This window comes from Dasypus novemcinctus, chromosome 28 (assembly GCF_030445035.2).
Source record: "Dasypus novemcinctus isolate mDasNov1 chromosome 28, mDasNov1.1.hap2, whole genome shotgun sequence".
NCBI classification, from domain to species: Eukaryota; Metazoa; Chordata; class Mammalia; order Cingulata; family Dasypodidae; genus Dasypus; species Dasypus novemcinctus.
The window spans coordinates 30,686,365-30,698,686 of NC_080700.1; the positions used below are offsets into that span (position 1 = coordinate 30,686,365).

At 34.0% G+C, this 12,322-nt stretch overlaps 1 long non-coding RNA gene across 1 annotated transcript; it reads left to right on the forward strand.

Annotated features, from left to right (window-relative positions):
* The first annotated feature begins 636 nt into the window (after nucleotides 1–636).
* On the forward strand, nucleotides 637–8,893 carry LOC131276429 (uncharacterized). Its single transcript, XR_009183905.2, has 3 exons — nucleotides 637–722; nucleotides 4,814–4,893; nucleotides 8,625–8,893. It is a non-coding gene; the product is annotated as an uncharacterized lncRNA (long non-coding RNA).
* Nucleotides 8,894–12,322: the final 3,429 nt, after the last annotated feature.

Below are 12,322 nucleotides of genomic sequence, written 5' to 3' on the forward strand. Positions count from 1 at the left end.
GCACAGGTGAGGACTAAAACGAGATGTTTATAGCGTATATGTTAACGCAACTTTATTTGCAGCCACACATTCAGAATAAAGATGACATGTGGTTTACTCAGTATTACTATATTGTGAGTACTGATCTTTTACTGCATTTTCTTCCTAGCAAGCGATTTGTCCGAAGCTAATTGTGAATGTTATCAAATGCTATATATTAGGAAGAATTCTAAATGGTGTTTCTGTCTTGCTAAAGGATCTTTCTTGTGGTCTGTTCACTGGAAACACCATCCTCGTAACAAAAGGTGCATCAAAAGTTTTCTTGCTCAGGTGATAAAAAATATATTTTTACTGAAACTAATTGGTTAAAATGGTAAAATGTTGTTGTGTCCTGTCTAGTTAAGGATGAGGGATGGGTGTTGCTAAGAAGTACAATGATTCTGTACATTGAAGAGGTTTGCTGTATGGAAAGCATAAAGCAAAATCATGTTTGATATATAAATTATGTGCATGTACGTATATCGTGTGTTTAATATAAACATATATATTCTTATTTCACTCAGCATGATGTCATATATATATATATATATATATGTGTATATTTAAAATATATATGTAATCCATGTCTAGGTCTCTGAAAAAAATCAGTCAGACAGAAGCCTGTTTGTCTTTCCCCAGCTGCTTGGAGTGTGAGATGCAGCTGTTTTTCTCACACAAGAGAGTTCATTGTATCAGAGCTTGAGGTAAGTTGGGAGTTTTTTGCTCTTTATGATATCCAGCTTCTAGTAATGTCTGAAAACATACATATGCAATTTCAGAAGCCTCTTTCAAAAACGGAATATTTTTTATTAACTTTTTTGTCTTTAGCTGAGGAGCTGTGGGTTTACAAAACAATCATGCACAAAATACAGGATCCCATATACCACCCCACCACCAGCAGGATTCCCATATACCACCCCACCACCAGCACCTTGCATTGGTGTGGAACATTTGCTACAATTGATGATAGCACATTTAAAAATTTGTACTATTAAGTAAAGTCCATGGTTTAACTTAGGTTCCACTGTTTGTATAGTGTAGCTCCATGGGTTTTAAAAAATTTTTTATTCTGTTACCATATATACTCTTTCTCCTTTTAATCATATTTATATATATTTTTCTGTTAATTGTTTTCACAATATTGTGCTACCATCACCACCATCCATTACCAAAATATTTCCATCATTCCAAACAGGAACTCTCGGCAGTTTAAGCCTGAACTTCCCATCCGCTATACTCACCTCTACCCTAGAAACCTATATTCCAGATTCTGACTCTATGAATTTGCTTATCCTAATTGTTTCAAATCAGTGAGATCATACAGTTTTTGTCCTTTTGTGCCTGGCTCATTTCATTCAGCATGACGTCTTCAGGGTTCATCTATATTGTCCCCTGTATCAGGACTTCATTCATTTTAACAGCTGGATAATATCCCATTGAATGGATGTGCCACCTTCAATGTATCCATTCATCAGTCAATGGACTCTTGGGTGACTTTCATCTTTTGGTAATTATGAGTAATGTGCTATGAACATTGGTGTGCAAATATCTGTTTGGGCTCCCTCATTCAATTCTTTTAGCTATATACCTAATAGTTTATATATACCTAATAGTTCTAATCTTAGTTTTCTGAGGAATTGCCAAATGTATTCCACAGCAGTTGCACATTTTACATTGCCAACAGCAATGGATGAGTTTTCTTATTTCTTTACATCCTCTTTAGCAGTTATTCTCTCTCTCTCTCTCTCTCTCTTTCTGTCTTTTGAATAGCAGCTGTTCTATTGAGTGTGAAATGATATCTCAATGTGATTTTGCTTTGCATTTCTCCGATGGCTGAAAATGTTGAGCATCTTTCCCTGTGCTTTCTGGCTATTTGTATATCTTCTTTGGATAGATGTCTATTCAAGTCTTTTGCCCATTTTTTAATTGGTTTATTTGTCTTTTTGTTGTTAAGTTGAAGGATTTCTTTGTATATAATGGATATTAATCCTTTATCAATGATGTGGTTTCCAAATATTTTCTCCCATTGTGTAAATTATCTTTTTACTTTCATGATAGAATCCTTTGAAGAACAAAAATGTTTTAATTTGATGAAGTCCCATTTATCTACTTTTTCTTTTGTTGCTTGTGATTTGGGTGTAAAGTATAAGAAACTTTTGCCTAATACAATGTCGTAAAGATGCTTACCTACATTTCCTTCTAGGAATTTGATAGTTCTAGCTCTTATATTTAGGTCTTTGATCCCAAAATCTGTGAATTTTTATACAATTCCTTCCCAGACCATTAATGTAACTCTTCAGGTGACTGCCAATGTTGTCTTTCATCCTATGAAATAAATATTCCCTCGTAGATGTGACGTGCATGAGCCCTGCTATCTGTGTTAAAGATGGCATTTCAAGGTCAGCCTTCTCAGTTTTTTCTAGCATGGCAAATACAATGAAAAATTCCCAAACTCTGACTGTTTGGTGCTAATTGGGAGACTATCAGACATTTGAGTAATGCTTAGGACCAAACTTGTAATATTTGAGTCAGTCCCGCTTAAAAATAGCAAAGTGTCAAAGGGAATTTAAGGGCCAATATTTAATATAATACCTGATATGTTCAGACAAATGAGCATTTATTTATCATTTTGTAAGGACTCTCCTCTGTGATAGCTATCAGGAATACATGGGTGAAGGAGATATGCCCTTATTCTTAGGAACCTTATGTCCTAGTAAAGAGTTGAACTTCTATGATATTAGAAATGGATTTTACATAAGTTGGCACAGTTCATTATCTTCTCAAATAAAAAAATTGCTTGTGAAAGAGAGAAAAACTTTGTTTATTGGTTAGCTACACTTTACATATATTATCTAATTTAATCCTCTAAACAATCATATAAGAAAGTATCATTATCTTCATGTTGGTTAAATAGCTCAAGGATAAGAGATAGAGAATGGAAGGATTGAACTCAGACTCCCAAACTTTTGCATTTTCCACCAGGAAAGATTTTTAAGAAATCTCGATTTTAATAAACACCTTTATCTCTCATTTGTGACCTTGCGGAGTAGAGATTTCTAGAGACTAAACTACAAAAGTTGGCAAATTAATGCACAGAATGTATTTCCAGATACGATTAATTAAAATCAGTTTAAAAGTTTCCCCCGTTGATTTTATGTATTTGTTTTTCAAATATTTCTCACTGTGTGTGAAAGGTAGGGAAGAATAACTTCCTTGATTATCTTCTCAGTTGGAACCATTTCTCTTCTTCCCATAATGTGATTACCCTTCAAAGTGATGTTTGTGAAGATCAGTGAAATGTTAAGGATTCCTAACTTTTGCTTTTTTAATAGGTAATGTGCTGGGAATGCTGCACCATTAACTAATACCTCTGGTGTATGAAACACTTAATATAAAAATGAATTAGGTTAATGGGGTCACTCTGTGACCTAGGACCACATTTTTCCTTCCAAAATCAAATGGCCCATATAAAAATCAAAGACTGCTACAATCTTTTGATCAAGAGCTTGAACCAACTGAGCCAATGATTCATAACCCTTTAGGGTACATCTGACTCAGTAGGGTACTTGTTAAAAATACATATGCCTGTTTCTTATCCCTTAGGGGATTCTGGTTCATTCTACGTGGGAGTAGGAACTGCGCAGCTAAATTTTTATAAAATGCCCCATCATAATTTTAATGGCCTCCAAATTTGTGAGCCATTCATGTAAGCGGGACAAGCCAGGCTCTGGCTTTCCTCTGTCTCTGTGACCTAAGCCACGCTGCAGTGGTGGGCTAGAAGCCACCACTGACACATCAGTGGCTGTAGACTCTGACTTTACATGGTGAAAGTTAAGGATTTGAGTGTAGGTTTAACAAGGAGCTTGTTCATCTTCTTGATACCTTTTTGGAGCCTGAAAGCCTCTAAAATACTCCTAAGATACTTTTTTTAAAAACTGAAAATTGAGAGACTGTGTGTCATAGCCTCAAGAAAAGAAGTGCTTTTTCATAAATCCATGTTCTTAATATGGGAAAACTCATATTTAGAGGGGGTGATCCTGCTGCCCAGGATTCCACATTGTTGCTGCAGTTGGGAAATTGTCCAAAGGCTTCCTCCAAGAAGCCAACTGCTATCAGATGCCTTCGCATTATAATGAAATATGTGCCTATTAATCTTGGTATGCCATACTGTGAAACACATAGTATGTGCATTATGTAATTTATATAGTGAACACTAAGAGAGTTTCTACTATATTTTATTTCACAGAGCAACTAATAAATCACAGTGAGTTTTATTTCATTCAAAAACCTGTTTCAATTCTTAAATTTGTTCATGCTTTATGAGTCAACCTGCTCCCATTTGAGCTCACATCCCCTCTGTGCTATTGCTGAGTTATGAAAACTCAGTGGAAAATTTGTTTTAAAAGAACAATGGATCACAAGAATAAATGAGTAACATTCATACTTTAGTGCTAACTTAGGTTTTGTACGGGGCCTCCAAGATGCACATCTTTTTTTTCCACCCAAGATCTCTGCACGATATTCCAAACAATAGCTGTGTTGGAAAAAAGAAGTGCTTTCCAGTGATTCACTGTCACTTATTGTTTTTATGACCACATGTGTCACCTCTGAAATATCTTCTAGAACAATATCAGTTGTTTATAGTCTGAATGTTTGGTTTCACAATGTTGTCTTAAACATTGAGACATGATATATAGAAAAAATTGCCAATCACAGCTGCCTTAACAGCATATTTCTGGTAGTTCTGTTACTAACAGTCCTAGCTCCCCTAGATATTTTTCTGTTTGATTTTTAGCTGGAGCCACTGCTGCCACCATTTACAGACTCTAACAGACACCCTAATACAACAAATTCTTCACCCATGTTGCCCCCATGGTAAGTATCTGTTTTAATTATGTAATGCTTCTTATCAAACTACCTCAAACCTAGTGGCTTACAACAATAATAGCAATTTATTATCTATTACAGTTTCTGTAGATGAGGAAATTGGGTGGCTGAGACCCTCTCTTGAGGTTGCAGTCAAACGTCAGCTAAGGCTGTCAAAAGGCTTAATTGGGGCTGGAGGACCCACTTCCAAAGCAGCTTGCTCACATAGCTGTTAAGTTGGTTCATCTTCATATGGACCTCTCTGGGTTGCTGTTTGAGTCACCTCCTGGCATGGTGTCTGACTTCCTCCAAGAGTGAATCAGAAGGTGGAGGTGGAAATTGCAGTGCCTTTATGACCTAGTCTTAAAATGCACACACCATCACTTTGGCCATGTTCTATTAGTTACACAAGCCAGCCTGATTCAGTATGGAGGGAACTTCAGAAGGGAATGAACAGAAGGCGGTAAGGTTCATTAGAGGCCATCTTGAGTGGCTATCACAGCACCTTCCACTGCTTTCTCTCCTCATGAGAAGCAGAAGCCCAAGGTCTTACAATGACCTTCAAGGCTTGCTGTTCATTCTCTGCCATTGTTTCCTGCTACTGTCCTTCTCGTTGCCTTTACTTCAGCCTTGCTGGTCTACGTCTGCTTTGTTTTCTTTTGTTTTTGAACACACCAGACACTCTCCTCTTCAGCACTTTTGCATTTTTTCTTCAGACTCATTTTTCTCTTCCTCCAGATAAATGAATGGCCTATTCTCTCCCTACTTTGGGGTCCTTATCCAAATATCACATCCACAGGTAGGCCATTTTGGACCCCATATTTAAAACCAGGATACCAATCCCCAGCCTCAGCATTCTCTCTCTTTCTTTCCTGTTTTACTTTCTATTTCTTTCTTAGTGTTTACCACCAATGGTATCCTGGTAAATTAGGTCTCTCTCTTTCAAAAGAAAAGGAAAAAGAAAAAGCCTTGACTTGTGGAATTTGCCTGTTTCCTTAGTGTGATTATTCTACCTGAACCCATTCCAAGCTATTAACGTGATTTCACCAAATGCACAAATTCAACTCTCCTGATCCAGTAGAGGACAGCTCCAGCACACTACTTCTTATCACCATCTGACATTGCACAAATTTTACTGATTTATTTCATTTAAGGTCTGTGGTGCAAACATTTTTGTGTGCTTTGTTCAATGCTATATTCTCTGTGTTTAACACAATGCCTTCATAAAACAGGCACTCAAAAATATGTGATGAATGAATGGTGTTGAAAGGTCTATCGTTTGCCTGACCACTTGACAGTGATTTCATTCATATTTCCATGAATCATGGGGATAAGGGTGGAAAAGATATTTGCTTTATACTCATATTATTAGAGAAAATAATAGCCTAGAGTATAAAGAAAACACATGGAGTTGCTATGAAAGTGGATATGCAAAATAATAACAAATAATCAAGGAATGGTAAAGATTTCACTATTACCATACAAGAAATCTAAATTTGGCTTTCAGTCTCTCAGAATTCCAAAATGCTATAAGTGCTGTGATAATATTTTTGAGTTATGTATACCTTTGGACCACAAGTAAACAGAAAAACAAAAATCTCTTCATATATGCAGAGATGCTTCTCATACTCTTCACATATAAAAGAATGATCATATTTCACTTGGAAGATCCAGGAAAGGATTATTCCAGAAATCATGCAGAGTGATGAACTGGCTCTCTATACAAACATAAAATGAAATATTTTTAAATGCCATTCTTCAAAATCAAGTCCAGAATAAGATCAAAGAGAAAACTTTATAAGAATTGGACATATATGTAAGAGACTAATAGTCTTAAATCAAGATATAGAAGAAATTCCCAAGCATACACTCCAGAAATAGAAGAGAAATAAGGGAAATATTGATCGATTTTGTTTTATAAGCAAAAATTGCGTACTTAAAGATAATAAAACAAATTAAAATGCAAACTAACTGGAAATAATTTTCAATGATAAATGATGTACAATAGCCAATAGACATAATAAAATTACATTAAAATGAACAAATGACATGAATAAAATATTCACAGAAAAGGACATGAATAAAAAACTCAAAATGGCTAAAAATATAAATCCTTATTAAAATGTGAGGAATATTGTAAATATAATGTTTTCACCTGTCAAGTTAAGCTGTAGTCCTCATAGCTGGTGTGTATATAGTGAGACAGGCATTCATATAATTTTCTAATGGAAAAATTAGTTGATATATACTTTCTAGAAAACTATTTGATAATATATACCAATTTCTTTTAAAATAGTCCTATTCTTTAGCTTAATAATCATTCTTCTAGGAAACTATCCAAAGGAAATATTGCTAAATGAAAAAAAAATATGTTTGCAATAAGATATATATTAGAACATTATTTATAATAGAAGTGTGAAAGGTGATACATTCCTAACTTTAGGAGAATATTGAATAAATTATACTTTGTTCATATTATAGAAGAGTGTAAATATTAAAAGTTTATGGTAACAAAGTGTTTTTAATAATGTAGCAACATTTTTATTAATATAATAATAAGTAAATCCATCAGGATACATGCAGTATGGCCTCATTTATGAAATCTGAAGAAAAGGGAAGAGATTCACCAAATATTAACAGGCATTGTTTCAGAACAGTGGAATTTATGGGTGATCTCTATTTTCTTCTTTAATCTTTTTTGGTTTTCTATAAAAAGTATTCGTTATGTTTTTCATCAGAACAAAACATATTTTAATAATTAAAAAACAAGGTACATATTGCTTCATGTAGGATATGTGCTTTGAATTGCTTCTCAATCAAATGGAATTACAGTGTGCTAAGCCAGCTGTGCTCTCCTATTCTGGCAAAGACCTTAGTTACTGAAATTGTTTCCTGTAAATAGGGAGCAAGGTTAAGCTTGGGCACATTAACAACATGTCCTGAATTGGTGAATGAGTCACCTGGGCACACTGTCTGGATGGAATTATACTTTTAAGAGGCTAATATTTCCAATAAGTCTTCGTAAGTTGATACCTATATGCAATGCTAAATTTTTAAAAATCGATGTTACTCCTCACCATTCTTGGCTGAAGAAATAGGGTAGGATGCTAACTGGATTAAAAAAAAAATACTGAAAACACTTGTGGAGTATTTAGTTTCAAATTAAGGAAAATGTTGAAAATCCAGACATGTACATGGAAGGGCAATGCCCCAAAGGTACACTGATCACTGATTTCCTGTTTGACAAGTTAGTAAATTTACTGAAGAGGAGACATGCAGGCAGATAACAGTGCAGTCACTTACCCATAAATCCCTAGAAACTGTCAACATCCTAATAGAAATGTGCTAAAATATGGCCTGTGAAAATTGTTACACCTCTCCAAAGAAGGAAGTATTTAATAATAAACAACTACAGCTTTATCCAATACTCAGTGACAAAGCACAGTTCAAGTAGTATTAAGTCAAGAAAATAATTTCTTCTCTGCTGTTGTAACCTTCCCTGAGGGTTTCTAAGTCATCACTCTGCTTGCAGTTTTCTGACAGAGTTTGCCTTCATCTTTCACCTTCTTTTCTTCTTCTTCCACCTCCCTGCTTGATCTGAGCTTATTATTATAAAAAATTCCCAACACATGCATAATTGGGGAAACTAGGATAATGAACCTTCTGGATGCAACAATTATCAACGCGAAGCCAGTTTTTTTTCACTAATACTCCCACTCTTTTGCCCTTCTCTCCACCAGATTACTTTGAAGCACATCCCAGACATCATCCTTGAATTCTCCTCGATTTTGCTGCTTTACTGAAAGTGAAGTGTGCAGTAAACCAACAAGCTTGTCCAAGGCATGTCACCTGTTGAATACCAGGCAGATGCACTTGAGAACTGAACTTCCTGTCTTGTCTCTATCCCTTCCAAAGATAGTGCTCTTATTTTGTCACAATCTGCCTAAAAAGTGATTTAATGTGTTTATAAATTTAACCGGGATTTAAAGAGCTGAAGGGAATTTTCAATATGGGGGTAAGCTTCGTAAGCTTTATTTTAATACTCTAAGGATATGCATTGATCTTTGTCTACCTATCTATTCTAATCTATCATCTCTATATCACTTATCATCTATCTATGTATCTACCATTTATCTGTATCTATCATCTCTCTCTCTCTCTGTCTATATATATATATGATAGTTAGGTGATCTGAATATATAGATTGATAGATGCATAGATACATAGACAGATTCATGATTCCTAAGAATGAATTTTATATATTTTTTCTGCTCTAGAAGCCTATAAGCATATAAAATGTTCCTCAACTTTGATTTCCATAGGCAGCATATAATTACCACTTTGTCTTAAGTCCTTCGATGCATATGTCTTCAAAAATTAAACTTACAGTTGGTGTTTCATTATTATGTTTACTATACTGAAACAGGTACTAAACATTGCCTCAATGATGCCTTATTTGGGGATTTTCTTGGCCTCAAAACCGCATGCTAATAATTCCAATTGTTTAAGTCAACCCATGGCACAATATTTATTTGCAGCCTAGGAAACTAAAACAGGGAGTGTTTTAAATCTGTAGTTCAGTTGGGGGGTATTGTCATCTAAACAATGTTAAGTCTTCTGATTCACAATGACAGGATGTTTTTTTAATTATTTAGATCTTCTTTAACTTCTTTCAGTGATGGTATGTAGTTTTCAGAGTATAAGTTTTGTACTTCTTTTGTTAAAGTTATTCCTAAATATTTTTCTTTTAATGCTATTGTGAATAGAATTGATTTTTTTTTTTTTAGGAGCTGCTGGAGATTGAACTGAGGACCTTGTTCGTGGGAAGCAGGCACTGAAACTACTGAGCTTCTCCTGCTTCCCTGGAATTGATTTTGTTAACTTCACTTTCAGATTATTCACTGGAAATTGTATGGAAATACAGTTGAATTTTGTGGACTGATCTAGTATTCTGCAAACTTGCTGAACTTATTTTCTCTAATTCCTTAGGATTTTCTATATACAAGGTGATGGATGTCATCTGCTAACAGAAACAGTTTTACTTCTTTTCTAAACTGAATACCTCGTCTCTTTTGCCTCTTTTCGTTTTCTTGATTGTGCTGGAAAATACATCAAATTCTATACTCAAAATAGGTATGTTTTATCATATGCATTTTAAACCACAATAATGTTGACTTAAAAAAAAGAAGAACTATGGGGCAATAATACCCACATTGCATTATTATTGTGAGAATTTGATGAGATAGCACATGCAAAATTACTGACAACATGGCGAGCAATTGTTATTCTTGCTCTATTCTTTATTCCTTCACTGGGTTAGATTTTGGGTTCATTTGATTCTAGTTAATGATATAATCTTGAGCAAGACGTTAGTTACTCTAATGGGGTATGATTTACTGTGATTCATTTGCCATCCAAATATGGGAACCTGGGTTTTCCCATGAATTACACTGCCCACTTGTTTTTGAAGATCTCTGCATTTTGTTTTTTGAGCAAGGTATTTTGTGCAGTGTTTAAAGATTGGATAATCAGATGGAGTTGTGCAAAATATCTTTATAATTATCCACATTGGAGTAAATAATTCTTGAAATAAATTGTTTGAGACATCATTACTGGCGTGGTTGAAACCTTAACTAAATTAAAGGTTATTTGTTAGAAGTGATTGAATATCCATGAAATAAGCATTCTTTCCTGTATCTGTATACACATGTCCAGTAAGTTGGTGATTCCTTTACAAACTGGATTTTGCAAAGTATTTTTAAAATGTATTATGTTCTTTGAGAAAAATTATGCCTTAATAGAATTATTCCTTCACCAAAGATGGAAAACTGTTGTCCTCACATTCTATTCATTTCTCTTTCACTCTTGGATATTTTAGTCTTTTAGGAAAATATTAACATTCTTTTTTCCATCAGTCTTTTTATCATGTTTACTGTGAAATAATGAAATTATGTAAGCATAGACAAATTGTAGTTTCAATCATAAAATTTCAATATGTGGCAAAAGAATGGATTGTGCTATGCATTTTATTTAATTTTCAAAAAAATAATTTTCAAGCACTGCATTTTTTAAATGAGAAATCACAGTTATGACAGCAGAAGTAACTAAAATATCTCTGACCTTTCTACTTCTTGGCTGTATTCTTGTCTTGCAAATAGCCAAATCTATTGAATATATACAAAGAAAGGAAGAGTATGCAGCTTTACTGTCCTCAGTAGCCTATTATGGGCAAAAAAAGTCTTCCCATAATTCCATGGTAGTAATAACTATTCAGTCACTGAAAAATTAGATCCTTACCTCATAAATAGTTACTAGACACAGGCATGTGAAGCAGGCATGCTATTGAAATAATTGTATACTGATAAATATCTATACTAGCTTACATATAATATGATATTCCTATTAGATTTCAAAAATAGATTTCAACTATCACATCCCTTATATATTTTAAATACATTTTATTAAAAGCATTCAAATATATAGTGCACTCTTCTCATGCCTTTTAAAATTTAAGGCATCAAAATTAATTTAATCCCTCTTCAAGGAGATTTAGGATAACTTTGAAAAACCATTCTTGCACTGTGGTTTAAAATCCATTTTGTTTTCATTTTCCTTTTAGTTTTTCAGATTCCTACTTCTGACCACCATTACCCTTTCAGTTTGTTGCTTTTCAATGTCTGGTATTCGAGAAATTCTGAACTAAGCTCAACACCAAATCTATGTTATGTAACTGTCCCAGCAGCTCTGTGTAAGAGTTTGTCAAGGGACCAGCTAGACCACGTGAAATTGATTGTGTCTATTTTAGGGATGAAGAGATTTTTCTTTCCCTATTGTTAGATTCATGGCTCTTATGTAAAGTCTGCAATTACTGGAAGACAGAGCTCCAGAAAAATGGAGTTGTTGAAATATCACTGTGTCTACATTCCCCTTGATTTCTTCTAGTCATTTGGCAATCTCAATTCCACAATAAGTTTTGTGATTTAGTATTTGCTTTGAACTTGGATAAACATGAACTATTTAAAATATTTAATCTTACATGATTTTTGGCTAAGTTGCAGTTTTATGTTGCATTGTATATATTTATTTTCCTTTTCTATAAATTATAAAGTACTTCTAATATTTTTAATTGCTTTGTCTCCTTAAATTAAATAATTAATGAACATATAAAAGGCTATATAAATATTATGCATGGTTTACTATCTTACAAGTATTATTCTAAACTCTTGGTTATTCATTTCTTTTATGAGTCTGAAATGCAGTATATTGAACTTTTTTTTTAAGAGTGTAACTTTTATCTTAAATGCTTTCTCTAATTTTAGATACCAGAATTAGGACATATTTGTGTATAAATACATTTTTTTAGGTTCATAAGTACAGTCATCAATATCAAGGGCCCATCAATGGTCCATCCTCCTTCACTAGTCACTGCCCCTGTACT